The 21,183-nt window shown below is 43.2% G+C and overlaps 1 long non-coding RNA gene across 1 annotated transcript in view; it reads right to left on the reverse strand.

The window, feature by feature from the left end:
• Positions 1-2,533: 2,533 nt before the first annotated feature.
• LOC309662593 overlaps positions 2,534-21,183 on the reverse strand; it is a 162,844-nt gene continuing 144,194 nt past the window's right edge. The window contains exon 6 of the long non-coding RNA XR_014264780.1: positions 2,534-20,377. This is a non-coding gene — a long non-coding RNA (uncharacterized lncRNA). The remainder of the gene's footprint in view (positions 20,378-21,183) is intronic.

The following is a 21,183-nucleotide window of genomic DNA, read 5'->3' on the forward strand; positions in this document are numbered from 1 at the left end:
GAGACACCTCTGGACCCCGGAGTCCTCATCTATTTGTTGCAGGACTTTGTGAAGATGAGAATACACATGAACACCCAGCACAGTGCCGGGCCCAAAGCTGTTGCTTAAAAAATGGTTAGCCTCGTAGGAGAAAGTATGAGATAGCAGGTCCATTCAGCAGCGATCCCGGCGTTGGAAGGAAGAAGAACCAGCTCTCCAACCGGCCAGAGCTCCATCAGTTCAAAACCCAACAAATGACTCATGAATTCTAATCCATTCTTCTACTCTCAGCTTCCCTCCTTCATGCTGGGAGGCCAAATTACAGTATTTTATTATTTTGCCTCTTTACTGTGTATTTTATTTATCTCTTGTTGTGCTGCCTAGTTTTAGGCATTTTTTCAAAAGCCCTACTTGTTCCTACCTGCTATTTGTATTCTTGGTAAAACCACCAATCTCTACAATGTACCTCTCCCAACCCTCCGGAAGATTTCTATGTTGTGTTCTTGCCAAACTGCTAGCTTCATTAATCTGGAACTGAATGCTGAAATTCCACTTACTGCTTTGATCTATATGTTCTCTCAGTATGTTTGTCATTTTCCAGAATCAGAGCTTCTGCTCCTGGATAAGTGGCTGCTCACGATGGCCCCCACCAACCAACCACCAAATGAATAATGGAACAGCTCTCGATAGAATAAAGGTGGGTTGTATCAGACTTCTAAATTGACCTGAAATCAGGACGAGCAACAGTGCTGCAGTCAGCCATCCTCTGCATATAGAGCATAAGTTGGTGTCTGGCTTTCCTTCACTAAGCTCCAAGAGGTCAAGCCACCTCTGTCTCGTTTACTGCTGTATCCCCACAGTGTAGCACAGCGCCTGACACATATTAGGTGCTAAATGAATACTGAATGAATGAATGAATGGGGTTTTTTAAAAAGTAGGCACTCCAGTTTTTCTTTCATTTCCTAGCAGATGCAGAAAAAGTGCTCTTTTCCTTACTCCAAAGGTTGGCTCCATTTTATGTGGCCTACCATGTTCACTGTCTTCTAAACTGTAATTTGAGTTACAGACTGGGAGGCAGTGCTTCCAGCCAGGGCCCTGGAAAAGACAGAACCAAGATGAATTTGAATAAGAATGCTCTAGTCTAAATGTCTGTGTCCCTTTAAAATTCATATGCTGAAACCTAATCCCCAATGGGATGATATTTGGAGAAGGGGCCTTTGGGCGGTGATTAGGTCAGAAGGGTGGAGCTCTCATGAATAGGGATACAGAGGGCCAACTGTACTGTGCTATTTTTATGTAAGGGACTTGAGCATCTGCAGATTTTCATATCAGAGGGGACCCTGGAACCAATCCCCCGTGGTTACCGAGGGATACCTATCACTACAGGGTCTTGTGAGAAAGACCCCAGAGAGCTCCCTCACCCCTTCCACCACATGAGGACACAGTGAGGAGACAGTGGTCTGTGATCCAGGAAGCTGGCTCTCACCACACACTGAATCTGCCCGCACCTTTATCTTGGACTTTCCAGACTCTAGAACTGTGAGAAAGACATTTGTGTTGTTTATAAACCACGTAGCCTGTGGTATTTTGTTATAGCTCTCACCTCCTTCTGCACTGAACTTTCCCAACCATCCTAACCATACATAACCTTCCAGGCCTGGCCCCTGCCCAACACCAAGATGGACCTCTTCCATGAAGCCTTCCCAGCCCCACTGACTCGCCTTCCTTTAAACCTATAGCATGAATGACCCACGAGGTTCCTCCACATGACAGGCATACTTTTTTTTTTTTTAATTATTTATTTATTTATTTATTATTTATGGCTGGGTTGGGTCTTCGTTTCTGTGCGAGGGCTTTCTCTAGTTGCGGCAAGCGGGGGCCACTCTTCATCGCAGTGCGCGGGCCTCTCACTGTCGCGGCCTCTCTTGTTGCGGAGCACAGGCTCCGGACGCGCAGGCTCAGTGATTGTGGCTCATGGACCTAGTTGCTCCGCGGCACGTGGGATCCTCCCAGACCAGGGCTCAAGCCCGTGTCCCCTGCATTGGCAGGCAGATTCTCAACAACTGCGCCACCAGGAAAGCCCAGGCATACTTTTTGAAGACACTTCTTGGACTGTCATTTTCTCTCTTATAATCTCACACTTTATGACTATTCCACTTTTCATGTCTTCATATCTTCCCAACTACGTTAAAAAATTGCTTGGGACTTCCCTGGTGGTGCAGTGGTTAAGAATCCACCTGCCAATGCAGGGGACATGGGTTTGAGCCGGGAAGATCCCACATGCCGCAGAGCAACTAAGCCCCTGTGCCACAACTACTGAGCCTGCGCTTTAGAGCCCGCGAGCCACAACTACTGAGCCTGTGAGCCACAACTACTGAAGCCCGCGCGCCTAGAGCCCATGCTCTGCAACAAGAGAAGCCACCGCAGTGAGAAGCCCGCACACCGCAGGGAAGAGTAGCCCCCACTCGCCGCAACTAGAGAAAGCCCGCGTGCAGCAATGAAGACCCAACACAGCCAAAAATAAATAAATAAAATAAATAAATTTATTTTTAAAAAAAATTCCTTGAGAGCAGAGATTGTGTCTCATTTCTTTACAGTTCTCTCTGTCCTGCACCACCTCTGGCACATGGAAAGTTCTTTCTAAAGTCCACCTTCCAGGCACTAGCTTTAATCACTACATCCCTTCATAAAAAAAGTCAGAGAAAGGAGGATGAGGAGAAAAGTTCAGAGAAAGGAAAGCGAGAGGATGGGGCAAGGCAAAGAAGAGGAGAAAATCAAAATACAAAGGATTGAGCCAAGACACGCCCTGACAGGAGGTTAAATTTCGCTGAAATAGAGAGTGGATTAGAAAATTGTAAACCAACTTAATAACCCCTGCAGTGCCTTCCTCATCAGCATTTCACGCTGAAGAGTAGGACTCTTTACACAAGCTCCAACTACCTGCCTTGTGCTGGAGTTGTGCGAAGTTAAGTACTATTCCAAATAACAGACACTTAGCCACCTGGAAATCATAGAACATAGGTTTTCCAAGCTGGAAGAGCTATAAGAGACCAGTCAAGGTTACAATACTAAACTTAAAGTCCAGTGTCTCCTTTCAAAATATACATGACCCTCTGGAAATGGTATGAAATATCTAGTATAAGCCCATGTAAACCTGTCTCGGAAGAAGACATAAATTTCATCAGATTCTTAAAGGGGTCAGGTTGCCAAAAGGTTACAGATCACTCCTCGGGGCTAAGTCCTTGATGTTACAGACCAGAAAGGTTAGCGAGTGGACCCACAGAAACGGGGCCAGGCAGGGAAGGCACCAGAATCCTGACCCAATTCTCCTGACTTCTAGCCGCCACTTTCCCTCCGGCGCTTACACTCCTCCCTCTTTTGTTGTAAAGGGATTTTCTTTGTGACACCATTTGCTCTAACAGGATTTGACCTGTGGCGTTCTGGATGCTTTGCTCTGTTACATTTTAAGCGTCTTCCATTTGCCTGCTTTCCTTCATTCACCCTAATGATGCCCACAGAGATGTAATTTTCTCACTTCTCTTTTTCTATTATCACCTTATCTGGCCTTTGCCCACTCTCTTTTCTGCTATACAAGGAATGTCTCTGGGTACCCTTTTGTCCTCCCATCCTGATTTTATGAGAAGTATTTATTTCCATGTTGTCTGTATTTGCCTGGATGTATTCTCACAGAGCTGATGGTAAAACTCTTCTGTCTCAGCAGGAAACGATTGCTCACGGCAATTACGCCTGCTGTCTTCCTTTTCATTTTCCTTCAGCTCTTGATGAAATTGTGTTTCCAGAAACCCTATGAATTCTTTCGCCGACTCTTACATAACTCAGTGTATTCAGCCATTTCTTTTCCATATTTTTTTGTGTGTTTGGTTGGGCATTTGGCTCATTTTCTCTTCAGATAATTTGGTGGCTATTTTATCTTCAGTTTCTCTCACGCTGTAGAGGATTTTCTGCATCCAAATGAATGGCTCAAGATTCAGTCAGATTTGGTTGGTATTTGTATCATTAGCCACAAAAATGAGTCTATGAACCTGCCAGTTGTTTGTGAGCCTGTTTTGTTGATTTGATGTTTTGGGGGGACATTTTTTTGTTTACTCTTTTAGGGGGAAGGGATGTTCATTTTGGGTCCAGTCTTAGGGCTAAAGTTTAGAATGTGTTTTTTTGCCCCAAGTTGTATCCTTTATACCTTTAAAGAGTTTGCCCCTTGGGCAAAACTCAACGTGTGTGTGTGTGTCTATGTGTGTGTGTGTTTCTGGGAATGATTCTAGAGAATAGTTCATTGGGGCTGGAATATGGGTTTCAACACCTTCTCTATAAATAAATCAACACGTGAGGATAAATTCTCAATTCCACTCCCGCTACCCCACCCAGCCCCATGCTCTTGTCCCATCCTACTCTCAAGGGAAGATTCCAACCCTAAAGAGGAGCACCAGCAAAATTAAGTCAGAAATCAGGCCCTTAAATACCACATGAGGGTTCAGAAGAGGCCAACAGAGTCATACAAAGGGGTTGGGGATGAGGAGGCGGGCTGGGGGGTTGCAGGAGAAGATAATCCAAGGGCAACTTGGACACCAGACTATTCTTTCTTTGGGCCAAGGGGTTGACTGTTAGTAAATGTGCCTTAAGAACAAATGAGACTAATTGATTGTATCTGTTGGTACAAGGAGAGAGAAAATCCATCCTAAGCCCCACTGAATAAGCAAAGGAGTGAAGGAGGGGTAATACTGAACCTTCGCTATACTTCCTGGCAGGGTAGGACCGATTGTATAAGGAGTTCATGATGATCCCTAGGAAAGGAGTTGGGGGAGGCAGAGGCAGTGAGGCAGGGCCTGACATCCTTAGGGCTTTCACTATGGCAACCGCTTGCATCCCACTTGTTCTCCTCTGTGTGCGTGGTACCCCGGTGAACCTTGAACCCTGCCAGGGGTGCCATCAAAGTTCGATCAAAGTGTAAACTGTATTTTTGCTGTAAATGAGAACACACACAGGCAATGTCTGCCAGATAAAATCTTGAGCTGAATGGGTCACAGTATGCAGCCTGGGGTCTGGTACAAGTTCCTGCCAGTAGAAGGAAACAGGTGTAGGGTAATGTCAAGCCAGCCTGGAAGAGAGATCCCATGTTCAACGCAACTCACTAGGCCTTTGCCCCTATGAATTTACAAGACAGTGTAGCCCAGCCAGTTAACAACTCTATGCAAACAGCATTTGGTGCTAAAAGAGTCGGCAAATAAATAATGTGATAACTGTTTAAAACATTTTTCAATTTTCTTTTTTTTTTTCTTTGACCTCCAAGGGTGCTGGCAAAAAATTCAAGTATTCAAAAGGTTGCCATGAATTCAGAAAGAACCAGTGGAACAGATGATAGGATTTTAGAAACCTGGAAATCAAAAAATAAAAATAAGACACATACATTCTCTTCCTGCCTCTAAAGATATTCAAAATGCCACCAATGGAACTTTGAGAGACAATATAATGAAGCAAACAGTGGTGTCAGAAAATGAAGGCATTGACTTAAGTCTGCCTTTCACATGATATAGGTCCCTGGGCAAGTTACCAAACTTCTTAGATTCTCAGCTACCTTATCCATACAATGAAAAGGTCAACCTGATTAGTGAAAGTAGACTTTCTCAGAAAAGGCTAATTGAAGAAAACTAAAGACATCAATGAGCCAAGTGTGTTCCTTTGTTCACTCAGAAAGTGAATTACTGGGTTTCCCTGGTGGCGCAGCAGTTAAGAATCTGCCTGCCAATGCAGGGGACACAGGTTCGTGCCCTGGTCCGGGAGGATCCCACATGCAGCGGAGCAACTAAGCCCGTGTGCCACAACTACTGAGCCTGTGCTCTAGAGCCCGCGAGCCACAACTACTGAAGCCCGCACGCCTAGGGCCTGTGCTCTGCAACAAGAGAAGCCACGCAGTGAGAAGCCCGCTCTCTGCAACTAGAGAAAGCCCACTTGCAGCAAACAGGACACAACACAGCCAAAAACAAAATAAATAAATTTACTAAATAAATAAAATAAAATTAATTAATTAAAAAGAAAGTGAACTACTTTGTTGATTCCCCATGGCAAAAAGTGAATATTATATCAATTACTTTATGAATAGAAGAATATTAATGATAATATAATCATTGCATTTACTCTATTAAAATGTTAACAACTAGACGTTTTTGAGAAAAGGCAATAAGCACACAATTTTCTAATCTTTCCATCCTTCCAGCTGTTTCCATTGCCTCTGAGCACTCACAGAATGCCCTCACTGCCATGACTTCATTTCTTCCTCCAAGACACCCTGGGAGAAAAGCATATCCATCACCCTCATTGTACACGTGAGAAAACTAAGGACAGTGAATTGAAAGCAGAGTGGAAGCTAGAATTAGTTCATTATGTTCAATGCACAGCACAAATGTGGGGGGTTTTTTATACTGTATAACAGAATGTGTCAACATTTAGAAGACGTGCATAGCTCAGTGGACCAATATTTCCCAAACAACCAATGAGAAACAACACAACGTCATGCATGGGCAAGAGATCCATTCAAAGCACAAGACAGATCAATGAGTTTTAACAGAATATGAAAAGTTCATTGATCTGTTTTCAGATTTCATATTATAACTAACCTTTAAGGAACCACCCCTTGTTGAGTTTTAGAGTAGCATCAAAGATGAATGTCCATGATTGTCTGAAAAGGCTGTGACAATGCTGCTTCCTTTTCCAACGACATATCTATATAAAGCTGGATTTTTTTTCATATACTTCAACGTCAACCAAAACAACATATCCCAACAGATTAGATGCAGAAACAGAAATGAGAATTCAGTTATCTTTGAATAAACCAGAATTTAAAGAGATTCACAAAGATGTAAAGCAATGCCACTCTTCTCACTAATTTTTTTTTGTTTCAGAAAACAGAACTTTTTAATTTTTAAAATATTATGTTCACATGTAATGAGTTTATTACTAGTATTTTTAATGAATTAATAAATAATTAATCTTTTCTTAGTTTCTAACACGGTAAATATGGATAGATATAACCCATATAAACATAAATCTCTGGGGTTCTCAATAATTCTTAAAAATGTAAAGAATCCTGACCAAAAAGTATAGAGAAGGCCACTATATCATGATAAAAGATTCACTTCACCAGGAAGATAGAACAAATCTAAACGTGTATACACTTTAAAAAATAGCCCCCCCCAAATATATAAAGCATAGAACTTAGCAAGTCCACTGTCATAATGGAAGGTCTCATCCCACCTCTCTCAGTTATTGTTAAGTCACACAGCAAAAATGAGTCCAGAGATTCCATCAGTCAGATCTTAGCAGAAAAGTGATGCCACACTCAGATAAGGTGAAGAGAGAGAGTTTAATTAAATATTCACAAGGTATGGGTGAGGTAAAGGAACCCCAACCAGGGACAGATGCAGAAGCACATCCAGGGCTAGCAACAGGGGCAGCTTACCCCACCTAGGCCTAAAGGACTCCGTCACCAACACCAGTGAGAGCTGTAGCTGAAGGAGATGGTGCCTGACAAGCTCGGTGGCCTTCTTCAGAGGACTGCAGTCTTTGCTGAAATGCCCCAGAAGGAGGGAGCTGGATGAGTTAATATTCTGACCTTTCTCTCTACCTCTTTCCAATCTCCTACCCACTTCCCCATTGGCTGAGCCAAGGAAGCCAGGGGTAGGAGTCCTTGATTTAGTGCATACGGCCAGCCTCCTGCAGCACAAAGCAGGGTGAGGAAACTTAGAAAGAACATCTGGAGGGGCAAAGGAAGAAGAGCCAGCACAGACATAGCTGATCTGAACAACATCATTTTTAGGTTTAGTTCACTGGATGCAAATAGAAGCCTGGATCCAACAAGTAAAGAATGTACATTCTTCCCAAGTATCCGCATGGGACATTGATAAAAACTGACCACAATTCTAGGCCAACAAGCAAGTCTCCACAAATTTCAAAAAATCCATGTCAAATAGAACCTGCCCTCTGACCACAAAACAATTCAATACTGAGGGATCAGAAGTCAATCACAAAAAGACAGTGGGGGCCGGGGGGGACATACGTATTTGAAACTTTTAAGAACAAATTTCTAATAACTCAAGAAAAAGTCATGGAAATTTAGACATACTCAGAAATTAATGATAATGAAAACACTACCTATCAAACCTTGTGGATGTAGCAAAAATAGTACACAGAGAGAGATGTATATCCTTAAATGCTTATGTTAGATAATTTAAAAACCAAAAATTAATGAGCTAAGCATCCAACTTAGGACATTCGAAAAAAACAAAGTTGATAAAAATATAAGTGCAGAAATGAATGAAATGGAAAATAAACACAAAAAAATAGAGATGATCAACAAAGCCAAGTGTTGGTTCTATAAGATTAAAATGAAGAAACTCTTTGTGAAATCTATTTTTAAGAAAAATGAGCAAGCAAGGACACACAAAGTTTCATCTCTGCGTCCCTCTTCATGGCCTCAGTCCCTACATGTCCAACCTCCAGCCATCATTTCTCTTGCTTTATGTGAGCTGAAAGGGCGTATGTGAAATTATAGCCTAAATGAGCAAAGTACACAGCTGATTAGGTGAACTTACAGCGTCTGTTGAAATTCTTACAGATTCTGCTGCGTCTCTGGGCTTAGCAACAACGGCTCTGGGTTCTGTGCTCCTGGGTCCTGGAGGGCAGGCTTTGCTACCTACATGAGGATTAAAAGAGCAAAAGAGATGCTCAGTGCCTGAAATGGAAAAAGAGTAGAAGTGAAGCTCCTGGGGGGGCGGGGTGGGGGGGAGGACAGTGCTGACCTGGGAGGCTAAACAAGCCGAAGCCAAACCAGAGACCTGCATCACTATTTTATCTAGAGCTGGCTCTGCACTCAGCTAGCTGTTCATGAGGCATGTGAATGAACACCGCTGTTCAGGTGGGATTTGGGTACTGAAGGGCTCTCCGTGGCTACAGAAAATCTTTTTGTTGTGCTGTTGGGGGAATTTTCTTTGGGTTTTTGTATTTTCCATTTTTCTTCTGCCGCTTTATAATAATACCTTTTCTGCAGGGACCACAAATCTCCTCACAGTCTTCAGGCATCTTTATAAAATGCAGGCCCGTTTACACATCCTACCTCAAGATGTGTGGACCAGAAATAAACATTCCCCCAAATCAACCATACCCCAGGGTTTTATATTCATGGAAGACTGTGAACAGCAAAAAGAACTGTGAACCAGGTGCAAAGAGTCATTTCCAGCTTCATAATTACTGAAGGGAAATGGCATTTCTAAACCTTAGGTGTGGAAATGAAGTTGGCACAGGACAGAGGTGCTATTACACAGGTTAAATAATGCCAACTACACTATAAATTAATAATATCAACACTCTAACTTTGAAATCTATTAATGCATCTCAAACTACAGCTGAATAAACACTTAAAATGGAAATACAGTGGTTCCTTTCTCTCACATCAAAAGTTGGTTCAAGTCCTTTTCACTCTTGAAATGATTGGTCATCAATAACTATAATATTCCACATAGTTGGAGAGAAATCCCTGCATTCCAATTTATTGGAAACTCAATTCAGAATTCAGTTGAAAATATCAATATTCTTCATTCAGAGAAACAGCTCCCAAATAACTCTTTCATCTTCTTTAATTAAAAGAACTGTCTATGAATTGCATGTTCTGTTGCTTTACACACCCACTAAAACACAGAAATGGACTGAAAGTGAATGATATTATCCTTGCAGTAATGACTTTAAAATTTTCTCGCCCTGGTCGTTTATAATCACCATAAATAAGTGAAATACTTGCCTCTATTTGTTTAATGCCTAAGGAAAGAGACCTCATCTGTTCTCCAGTCATTTCTTCAACATGATAGAACTCTGACTTGAAAAAGAATTTTCTTCTGTTTCAATATCTGGGGCTTCCCTGGTGACGCAGTGGTTGAGAATCTGCCTGCCAATGCAGGGGACACGGGTTCGAGCCCTGGTCTGGGAAGATCCCACATGCCGCGGAGCAACTAGGCCCGTGAGCCACAATTACTGAGCCTGCGCGTCTGGAGCCTGTGCTCGGCAACAAGAGAGGCCGCGATAGTGAGAGGCCCGCCCACCACGATGAAGAGTGGCCCCCACTTGCCGCAACTAGAGAAAGCCCTCGCACAGAAACGAAGACCCAACACAGCCATAAATAAATAATTAATTAATTAAATTTTAAAAAAAAATCCCTTTAAAAAAAAATTATTAAAAAAAAAAATGCTCTGCCTTTTGCCAGCCAAAGACTACTATTTGTAAATTTTTTCCCCATAAAGGAGACCCCATACAACAGTCCAATCTCAGTAAGAATGCATCTGATCATATAGGAAAACAGATCCAATGCTGTTATGGGATCTCCACATATCCCAGTACCTGTCAAGCCTTAAGCATGGCAGATACTCAAAATTATGTCATACAAGTCAACCTTAGGCATTTTGTAAATATCAAGGGTGGATATATACCATCCATCCATGTACTTGTATCCAATCCCCTAGGCCTGCATTTGCACCATGTCTAGCTGGAGGTGGGAGTGAAATCTATGTCACAGAATACAATGTCATCACTCAGTTTGTAAGAAAATTACCCATAAATTGGCCTCATTAATATCATTCCGCACTGACATCATCAACCCACTGAATGTTCTACTTCTCAGTTATTTTGTTGAAGGAATATATTTTATATCTAATAAGGAAATTAATATCTAAATACTGGGATCAAAGAATATATTTCCAGGAAATAAATAAATGTGTATGTATATGCATACACACACACACACACACGTATATTACACACACACACATACACACACGCTATAGTCATCTGACCTCATGTATTAGTTTATTTTCCAAATAATCATTTCTTTTCGAAAGCAAGTCTTGATTTTTATCATTTTTATGACATTTCTTTTTTAATATGTGAATGCAATAATGTAATTTAAACTTTTCTCAATATTTAGGGTTGACCTTAGAACAAAAGTTAATGTTCTGTGGTGTGATGAATTGGGAGATTGGGATTGACGTATATACACTAATATGTATAAAATGGATAACTAATAAGAACCTGCTGTATAAAAAAATAAATAAAATAAAATTCAAAAATTCAAAAAAAAAAAGTTAATGTTCTGTCCTGTAATACAGCGGTACTCTCAGCGCCTGTCAATGTACATAAAACTCTCTTTTTTTTGGGTTACACTGAAAGGCTTCAATCTGGGGGGCGGGGAGAAGGTGTCTGTTTTTGGTTACGTCTTTGCTTGTTTGGGGAGTTCCGTCTCCTCAAGCGAGAGAACGAGAGACCGTCATCACTTCTCCCTGCTGTCATGCGTCGTCTGCCTCTGACACTCTTCTTTCCTCCTCAACCCATACCCCACGACACCACTGCATCTTCTGATGTTAAATGCTTGTTGGAATGTTCATTCACTCATTTCTTCATCCTACTAGTACTTAATGAGCGTCTCCTATGTGCCAGGCACCATCCTGGGGATAGTGTAGAACCTGTTCTCGTGGAACCCACAGCTGGTGGGTGCAGATAGACATTAGTCAGAGAATCGCACAAATAAATGCAACATCCCCTCTGAGGAATGAGAGAATCCAATGCAGTGGAGAACCCGGAACTGGTCAGGGAGGCCAGAGGAGGCTTCTTTGAGCAAGTGGTGCTTGAGCTGAAATCCGGAAGTGCTGACTCGGTGAGGAAGAGCCTAGAGAGCTTTCCTAGCAGCGGGAAACATGTGTGCAAAACCCCTATGGTCTAAGAGAACAGAAAGAATCCACGACACAGGACCCCCATGGCCGAGACCCAGGCCTTTCAGTCTCTAGTCTAAGAGCAATGGTGGGCAGCTGAGGTACAAGTGAGTGGGGGACAGGTGACAACAAATTTTGCATTTTGGAAACACCACCTTGGCCACAGAACGGAGGATGGTTTGGACGTGGGCAAGTGTGTACATCCAATAGGAGACTGTGGCAGTACATCCAGTGGCTTGGACTAAGGCCTGGGCTCCACAGAAATCTATGAACTTGGGTGGGAAAACAAGCACTTCTTTACTTTCACCAACTTCTGTTTGAAATTTAATATTTCCTTCCATGATGATTGTAGATAATAAACCACAGTAGTATCAGCAGCATCTGTGACCCTGCAACCAAGAGGAGTCACAGGTGTGTTCAGATCACATTACAGCTGCTGCAGATACATCAAGATACCATTTACGCTCCTCACTACTTGAAAATTACTGTAGTTGTCAGGCCTGCCACTAGATCATATTATACAATGCATTAATAAAGAAGCACATATTTTATTATAATTCAATTTTTTTAATGTTTTGATAACTGCAGTTTAACATAATTAATTTCCTTTGTAATCCTATGTACTTTATTTAATGAATTTCAGTCTTATTCTGAAAAGGGGCCCGTGGCCTTCACCAGGCTGCCAAAAGTCTCCATTGCACAAAATAAATGAAGAACTCCTATGGGTGAAAGGGAGCAGACAGTTTGAGAACTATTTAGAAGGTCAATGTGGCATGGCCTGGATGGGTGTGCTAAGATGAAGGAAGGAGCCTGGGATAATTATTAGAGGTCTGGTTCATGCAAGCAGATGGACAGTGGCACACTAGTGTTTTACTCAAGCGAGAAGACACTAGAAGAAAATCACAAGAACATCTATGGATAAAGTGCAAGGGCTTTAGTTAATGGACTTGGGGACATCTCGTTCAGCCAATTTTTTCTCACTTTTTGAATCATGGCAAAGTTGCAGATAACTGAGGAACATTGGTAAGTTAGGTGTCACCACAAACAGACACACGTATATAATAGAAATTGTTATCAAGAAAAGTACAAGCTTCTATTAACAATGTCCAGTTAAAAGGATTTTTAATATTCACAAATGAAACAGTTATCAAAAAGTCTGCCACTTCCTCTACAAGATTGTTTTCCAGGGGATTGAATTCCTTTTCCTGGAGGAACCCAGTTTTCATTAAAACCTTTAGTTAAGGAATGGATGTCATCCCCCAACATCTTCTTTCCTGGACTCTTAATCTCCTTTCTGTTTATTTAAGACCAAAACATTCTACTGCAGCTCCTTCAAAAAAATCAGAAACAGCATCAACCCAAATATCCTCATTATTTCTACTTCCACCCATGAACAACATACTGACTTTGCCAAAACAATTAAACAAACTTAAATCATGAGTCACTAGCCAAACAGTTCCCTCGGTGACTTCATCCAAGCCTCTTGCCAGCTATCCCATCAGGCATCTGTTGAATTCCAGGCAAAGGAAGGGTTGCAAACAGGGAGTTTAAATTCAGTGTATGTCTCCATTCCTGTTTACCTTCCAAGTTGTATAAACCTTCTACATACTTATGCATTCAGAATAAAGTTTTAAATATGAGAGTCAGGGGATGCAAATACTGGTTTGCCCTTAGCTCTGCATAACTTGATAGAAATTTTCACATTTTCTGCTCTTTTTTTCCTTTTGCTTGTGGAAAGAACACTTCAGCAAGAATAAATTCAAAAGCTGGTAGACGGTATTTGAGAAAAAGTGTTTTCCCTTGCCCCTATCATGCCCAGGTGTTCATTCACATTGTGCCAGCATTATAACTCTTGCGATCATTTTTTTCTTTTCATTTTCTTTTGCCCGCTCACCAGGCCCCAACTCTCTCCTGTGGAAAAATCTCAAAGGAACCAAAGCCATGGAGATTTTCTTTTTTTAAGTCCCCTCCTTCATCAAGAACTCTATGATTTACACTATGCTGTGTAAAATCCATTTCAGTTGTCCTGCTTTCAAATTTCCAGAATTTAATACAAAAGATTATATTTGATTTGATTAATGTACCTATTCAGTGTTCTATTACTACTTTTGGTCACGTGCTCAAGACAAAAACATTTTTTTCCCCAAAGGTGTTAATTACTATGAATAAGCTGCTTTTTGAGAGAGCCAGTTCTTCTCTGATCTATAAAGCATTTCAACAAAAACGCTTGCATCAAACTGGTTAGTTTTAAAAGAAAATTTCCAGATTAAAGTCTGTCTGGCAGACTGGACTGCTTGGCAGTTGGATGAGCTTAGCCAGGTGGCTCGACACATTTCTCAAACTTTATTTTTCTAATTTCCTATTACATAAATGATATAGAAGAATTATTTTAGTAGGAGAGAACTTAGAGGAAAAAAATAGAGCTTGCCTGTACATATCTGCCTCATGCAGACAGTGCAATCTACATTCTAGGGTAGAGAAGGCATATTTGCTTAACTTGTTTATCTAACAAAGCAAAACAAAATCTGCATGTTAGGACTGTTTGGTTCTAACAAAGCGTTAGTTGGTTGCAAAACTTCAAAACACAAACTAGCAAAAAAGAAAAAAAATAGATCCCATTGGCTGATACCAGACCACAGGAAGAGGGGTGCCTCCTGAGCAAGAGAGCCAGATCCTCTCACACTGTCAAAGATCTCTCTCTGCCCACTCGTCCTCCTCCTCTCTGCTTCTCTCTGCTGCCTGCCTTCATTCCCTGAGATCACCTTTACCTCCCGGCTACAACCCGAGCCACTTACAGTTCACACAGTTCCATCTTCCCAGCATCCAGGCAGGAGGGTAAAGTACCACTTCCTCTTTCCTACGGGCTTCTGTTTTTCTAAAAGCCAAGGAAAGACGCTGATTGGTCTAGCTTAAGACGCATGCGCATTCTCGGACCAATCATTGTTGCCAGGGAATCAGGTGCTGTGACTGGCCCAACTCGCGCCAACTTCTCGCTTGGTGACAAGCACAGTGCCAGACAGTTGAGGTCAAATTAAAAAATGCAACTCTCTTTTAAATCATATATCAAACCAGCAGCTTCCCGAAATACAGTCTCAGAAGCGGGAGTGCTAAGCAAACAAAATAACAAATGCTCACCCCATTTATGTGGCAGTCATGACCCTACAGTCTTTGCCAGGTAAGATTTTGCCCTCGTTTGACATTTAAGATGCCAGAGATTAAATTATTATAAATTATTTTATATCAGAGGCCTTGTTTCCCCAAAATACAATTATAATTGTATGGATCATTAATTACGATGTAACATGAAAAGGAATAATTCTAGGGGGCAGAGAAATGGGGAGATGTCTGGTCAAAGGACACAAAGTTTCAATTATGCAGTTTCAGATACGAATAAGTGCTGGAGATCTAATATACAGCATGATGACTAGCTAATAACACTGTATACAGTACTTGAAATGTGCTGAGAGATTAGATCTTAAATGTTCTCATTACACATACACACACACAAATGGTAACTATGTGAGGTGGTGGATATGTTCATTAGCTTGATTGTGGTAATCATTTCATGATGTATACGTATATCAAAACATCACGTTGTACATCTTAAGTATATACAGTTTTTGTTTGTAAGTTATACCTCAATAAATCTGAAAAAAATAAATTGATATAGTTCATTTTTAGCATTTCTCTGATTAAAGGAATAATTCTGTAGTGACATTAGTTGAACTTTCTTTTTTTCATTTCTAGCATTCTCTTTTATTCAAGTAGGTCTTTGTAGCAATAAAATAAAACACTAAAGAGTTTTCTCATCGTTTACAGTAGGCTACATTGATAATTTTAGGGTGCCATTAATAATCTTTCCACATAAAAATAAATTCTCTAGAATTGTTCTAATTCAGCAATGTCAGCAGCGCCCAGGACACTAAATGAAAACACCACAAACACCTGTTATTAGTGGAAATGGCTGTGTCCTTCATCATACAGACATAGCCAAGCAATACTAGGAGCCAGTATAAAGGTGTCTTTTCTGCTCAGTGTTGGACACCATAACAAACTGACACACAGGCCTCTGAACCAGAGAGTTGGAGGTCATTATGGCAGGCAAGTGACCTCACTACTCCCAAGCATCCTTTCCTTGGCTTTTAGAATGACAGGTTTGGAGTAGATAAACTTTAAGGTGCTTTCCAGTTCTAAAATATTATAATTCTAACAGAAAATAGCTTAGTATAATTGGGACATCAAAGAGCCATTTGTTTTATCATTTAGAGGAAAGCCAGTTTTCAGCCTCTCACTTATTCAATGTTTACACAGCCCCTTGCCGCCCTCTGGGCTGGGCGTCAGGGGCACAGAATGAGTACATTGCAGTCCTTGTCCTCAAGGAGCACACAGGCTGGGGGTGCAGAGGGGAGACAGGTGTGTAAACAGATCATTAACATGCAATGGCACAAGGGAGCTGGGAGAGGAGCAGACAAGGAACAGACGGGAGGAAGTGACTAACTCACCCTGGGAGATGCCCAACAGAGGAGGCGCTGTTCACGATGAGCCTGGAAAGGTGAGCTCAATAGATCATCTGTGCAGAAGGCCAAGTTAGAGGGAAGAAAATCGGGGCAGAGGAGAAAGCATGTGCCGAAGGAGCTCAGGATGTTCCAAGAAAGGAAGTCTGGTAAGAATGGGGGAAGCATGGGGACTTTCTCCTGTTGACAGGAAGAGCCACTGAAGGGCTTCACATAGGAGTGAGGCAGGCTCAGACCTGCCTTACGGCACGCTCCCTGGTACTGGTGTGGAGGGTGGATCAAGGGAGAAGGGCCTGAGGGCGGGGACACTGAGCCTTTGGGAAGCTCCTGCATTAAGAGTTGAATGAGCTGGTGAGGGTCTGGGTTAAGGCAGGGGCAAGGGAGAGAGAAGACAGGTGCTACTGAAGGAAAAGAAGTTTTTCCCAGGGCCCATGAACTGAATTACATTTATCAGGTTGAGGAGGAAAAACGTTTCTTATACCCTCTTAAGTTCAGTAACTAGGGGCCTGCGAATTAAACTAACACAAAACAGATTAACAGGAGAAAGAGCACAGAACTTTTGTTAATATTGAAACGCATAGGAGTTCACAGAAAAGAAGTGAAACTCAAAAAAGCAATCAGACTCAGAGGCATATATACCATTTTAACAAAGGAAAGAGGGTTTGGGCTTCAAGGGAGGATAAATCATGGAGAAGTGACTAGGTATATATAGGGGAACCAATGGAAGATAAGTTATCTTAGTAAGTTTTATGTCTGCAAGTTTATCTGGGTATCGACTCCCCATCTTGGTCTTCCCCTCCTGGTGGTGGGGGCAGGTTAGGGTTCTTAAAGGAAAACTTATGCCCTCCTGTTAGGCAGATAAATGAAGGGTAGGAACTCTTCCTGCATCTGTTGATTCTCAGTTGCCTTCAGCTCAAGAGGATCCTTCTGCCAAATTGGTATATTTCAGGGTGGCATATTCTGATGCTCTACATGAGTGGTTTTGAATTTAACCTCACTGAGCCTCACTTCCCTCACCTCCCAAATGAGGATAAAACTTTGCAGATTTACAGTTAAAATAAAATGACACAATCCATTTAAACCACTCAAGACAATAGTAAGTTTCAGCAAATATAAGTCAACATCACCTTAATTATCATGCACTACGGTCCAGTCCTCCCTGAGGAAACAGGGCCGAAAGGAGCTGGCCAGTCCACTCGATCTTGGCATGAGGTCAGTGCAGACTAGGGCTCAGTAGGCGAGGGAACCCAGAGTGACCAGGAGTCAAAGAGCCAGAAAACCAGGGAATAAGTGTCCTTTGGGTGTCAAGGGTCAAGACTAGAAAAGCCAAAATCTGTCATCAAGGTTAAGGGACTAGCATGGAGGCCAAAATAGGAAACAAAGGCAAGAAGGTCAGGAAGATGCAGGGACTGAGTAAGAAGCCTAGAGCAAGGTTTGGGGAGAGGAAAGAAGGTTCAGAACAATTGCCTCGTGGACAGGGCTGAAGAGCCCACGGTGTGGATGGCCCCGAGGAGTCAACTCGGTTTAAAAGACAGCATGGACTGGAGCAAACACCAGTGACCATCACCCACTAGTGACCTTGAGGACACCTCCCAACAAAAGACCCGAGAACCTTGTAAAGAATCTCTTCAGGGAACTCCCTGGTGGTCCAGTGGTTAGGACTCCGTGCTTTCACTGCCGAGGGCGTCGCGAAGTGTGGCCAAAAATGATTATAAAAGGAAAAAAAAAGAATCTTTCCAGTTTCAAGGTAACAGTGGCAACATTCAGTCCCTCTCATTGTTCTTCCCCTCCAAGACTGAAGACATGCGGGAAGAGATCACTGCACAAAATAAGAACTTTTATCTGACTCGCCAAACCTTGTTCTAAACGTTTTCCTGTATTAATCCTTTCATCCCCACAACCCCATGAAGTAGACACCATCCTCATCCCCATTTTACAGATGAGTCAGGTGAGGCTTAAAGATAGTGAGTAACCTGGCTGAGGTCGTCCAGCCCATAAGATCCCTGCTGCCTGACGCCAGAGAGCCCCAACCACTCGGCTCTACTGCCTCGTGCTGGGGCGAGACCGTGGTGGGTGGGAGGCAGGAGATGAAAGCTCAGCCTGGACGACTGATGCCTCTTCCTGAAATGGAAGGGAAAGCGGGGAAGGTCAAATAATTTGGAGTTTCGGGGAGAGGAAGGAAGTTGAGGTTGTTGAGACTTGATAGCCTATATTTTCACTGAAAAGCCGAGCTTGGTTTGTGTGAAAGAGTTGGCAGGGTGATGGTGGGGAAACATGAGGTGTAGGATTTCCTGGAAGGGGCCCAGGACCCTGAAATGCAGGGAGAGGGCTGGCGATGGGCACTGCCCTAAGCAAGACCGGGCTTTCCTGGACCAGGTGCTGCTTCTAAAGTCAGGAAGCCCCGGGCGGCCTTTAACAAGACCCAGCCCCAGAGCGCTGGCCTTTTTACATGGTGATTTGGGGAGTCCAATACAGACAATACTTGTGGGGCCCCCCTCTAACGTGTGCCCATGGAGAAGTGACTAGAACCTGGCTGCTCCTGATGCAGCCCCAATTCAGCAGCAGCACCAGGAACTTGTTGCAGACTCTGGCCCGCAGTCACATTTACTGAATCAGAATCCGCATTTTAACAAGTTGCCCAGGTGATTCGTGTGTGCATTAGAGGGTGAGAAGCACTGCTCTAGAAGGCAAAATGCCCAGCTCCAAAGCGGCTGTTCAAGCCTCAGAGTCACTCGGGGTTGACAGTCTCATTACCATGTTTCTCATCAAGATGAAAACCTCTGGAGAATCAGCAGTGCTCGAGGCTGTGCCAATGATGCTAGAAAAAGTCTCGATTTCAATGTTCGGATGAAAGATGACATGGGAGGACTCCGTATGTTCTCTGCAAGGAGAAGGAAGCTGGTCTGAACGTGTGGCCTCGGGCGGGAGAGCACTCCTGTCTCGTATCCGGTGGCCTTGGGCAGTGTTCCCAGCACCATCCAGTCATAACTGAGCACCTACTAAGTGCCAGGCGCTCTCCTAGCAGCTGGGGAAACCACAGCGAAAAAATCAGGCAAAAAATCCCTGCCTCCAAGAAGCTTACATTCTCCTGGGGAAAGAAAATAAATCAAATAAGTAAAAATACATAGTTTGCTAGATAGTGTCAGTACGATGGAGGAATGTGAAGCGGGAAGGAGCGCAGACAACATCAGTGGTCTTTGCAGTTTTAGATAGTGGAGACCAGGTAGGCCTCCCTGAGAAGGTGACATTAAGTCAAGGCCCAAAGGAGATGAGGGAGCAAGCTCGACAGTGATCTGGGGAAACAGCATTGCAGACAGAATAAACAGTCAATGCAAGGGCCCTGGGGCAGGAGTATGGCTCGCTTGCTTAAGGAACAAGGAGCCTGGTATGGCTGGAGAGGATGAGTAAGAGGAGTAGGAGGGCTGGTCAGAGAGTCAGCACAGGGCCAGATCCTGTTAGGCCCTGTAGAGTGCAGTTAGAATTTTCACTTTTACCAGGAGTGAGATGGCAGGCAAGAAGGGCCTTGAGCAGAGGTGTGATGTAGTCTGACCTGGGTTTTAACAGGATCACTCTGGCTGCTGTGTCAAGGATAAGCGGAAGCAGGGAAAACAGTTGGGAGGCTCCTGAAAGTGTCCAGCCAAGAGATGCTGGGGACTTGGAGCTGGGTGGTAGCAGTGGCAGTGGTGAGAAGAGGCTGGATTCTGGATATTGACTGAAGGTAGAGCCAAGAGGATTTCCTGGCCAGTTTAATGTGGGATGACTCCAGAACTCTTGGCCTGAGTAACTGGAAGATGAAGTTGCCATCATCTGAAATGGGGAAGACTGCAGACAGAGCAAGCCAAACAAAAGAATCTGGAGCCACAGAGCCTGGTGCGAGCGCTCAAGGAGAAACATGTCATGTTTTCATTTCATATGTCTGGGAGCGAGTGGTTTTTAGTTTTTGTTGGAAAATATAGTTAGGTGTCTCCCGCTCCCCCACTTAAAAGGATAAACTAGGGCTTCCCTGGTGGCGCAGTGGTTGAGAGTCTGCCTGCCAATGCAGGGGACACGGGTTCGAGCCCTGGTCTGGGAAGATCCCACATGCTGCGGAGCAACTAGGCCCGTGAGCCACAACTACTGAGCCTGCGCGTCTGGAGCCTGTGCTCCGCAACAAGAGAGGCCGCGATAGTGAGAGGCCCGCGCACCGCGATGAAGAGTGGCCCCCGCTTGCCTCAACTAGAGAAAGCCCTCGCACAGAAACGAAGACCCAACACAGCCAAAAATAAATAAATAAATAAAATTTAAAACAAACAAACAAAAACTATTTAAAAAAAAGAAAAGGATAAACTAAACTATCGGATTACCAAGTCCTCACAAATGTCAACAGTTGGCAGGCGCCAAATGCATCCGAGCTAGTACATCACCCTGAGCACAAACAGTGAAGATCCAGCTCATTGCGATGGAAATGGAGGGCTGGATGGGGCCGGGAAATCAGGCTAGCCCCAGAAGTCACACTGCCTGGTACCACCCCGGCCCCATCCTCGTTCTCTCAGAACGAACCTTTAGTGAAAGCCACTTGGTGCTTGGCTTCTTCAGGCACAGATGAGAAGAGCCTTCCTCTGCCTAGAGGGCCACCAGTGAGGACAGGAGAAGACCTGTCCAGGGCACAACATGGCCAGGCTTGATCAGCAGCTGGAGACCTCTTTTTTTCCCCCAGCTTTATTGAGATATAATTGATGTGTCACGTTGTGTAAGTTTAAGGTGTACAATGTGATGATTTGATACACGTATATATTGTGAAATTATTGTCATAATAAGGATAATTAACCCATCCTTCGCCTCACATAATTACCATTTTGTTGCTGTTGCTATAGTGAGAACCTTAAACCTCTACTCTCACAGCAACTTTCAAGTATACAGTACAGTATTGTTAACTAGAGTCACCAGGC

This window comes from Balaenoptera physalus (assembly GCF_965194825.1).
Source record: "Balaenoptera physalus genome assembly, chromosome: 6".
Taxonomy (NCBI): Eukaryota; Metazoa; Chordata; class Mammalia; order Artiodactyla; family Balaenopteridae; genus Balaenoptera; species Balaenoptera physalus.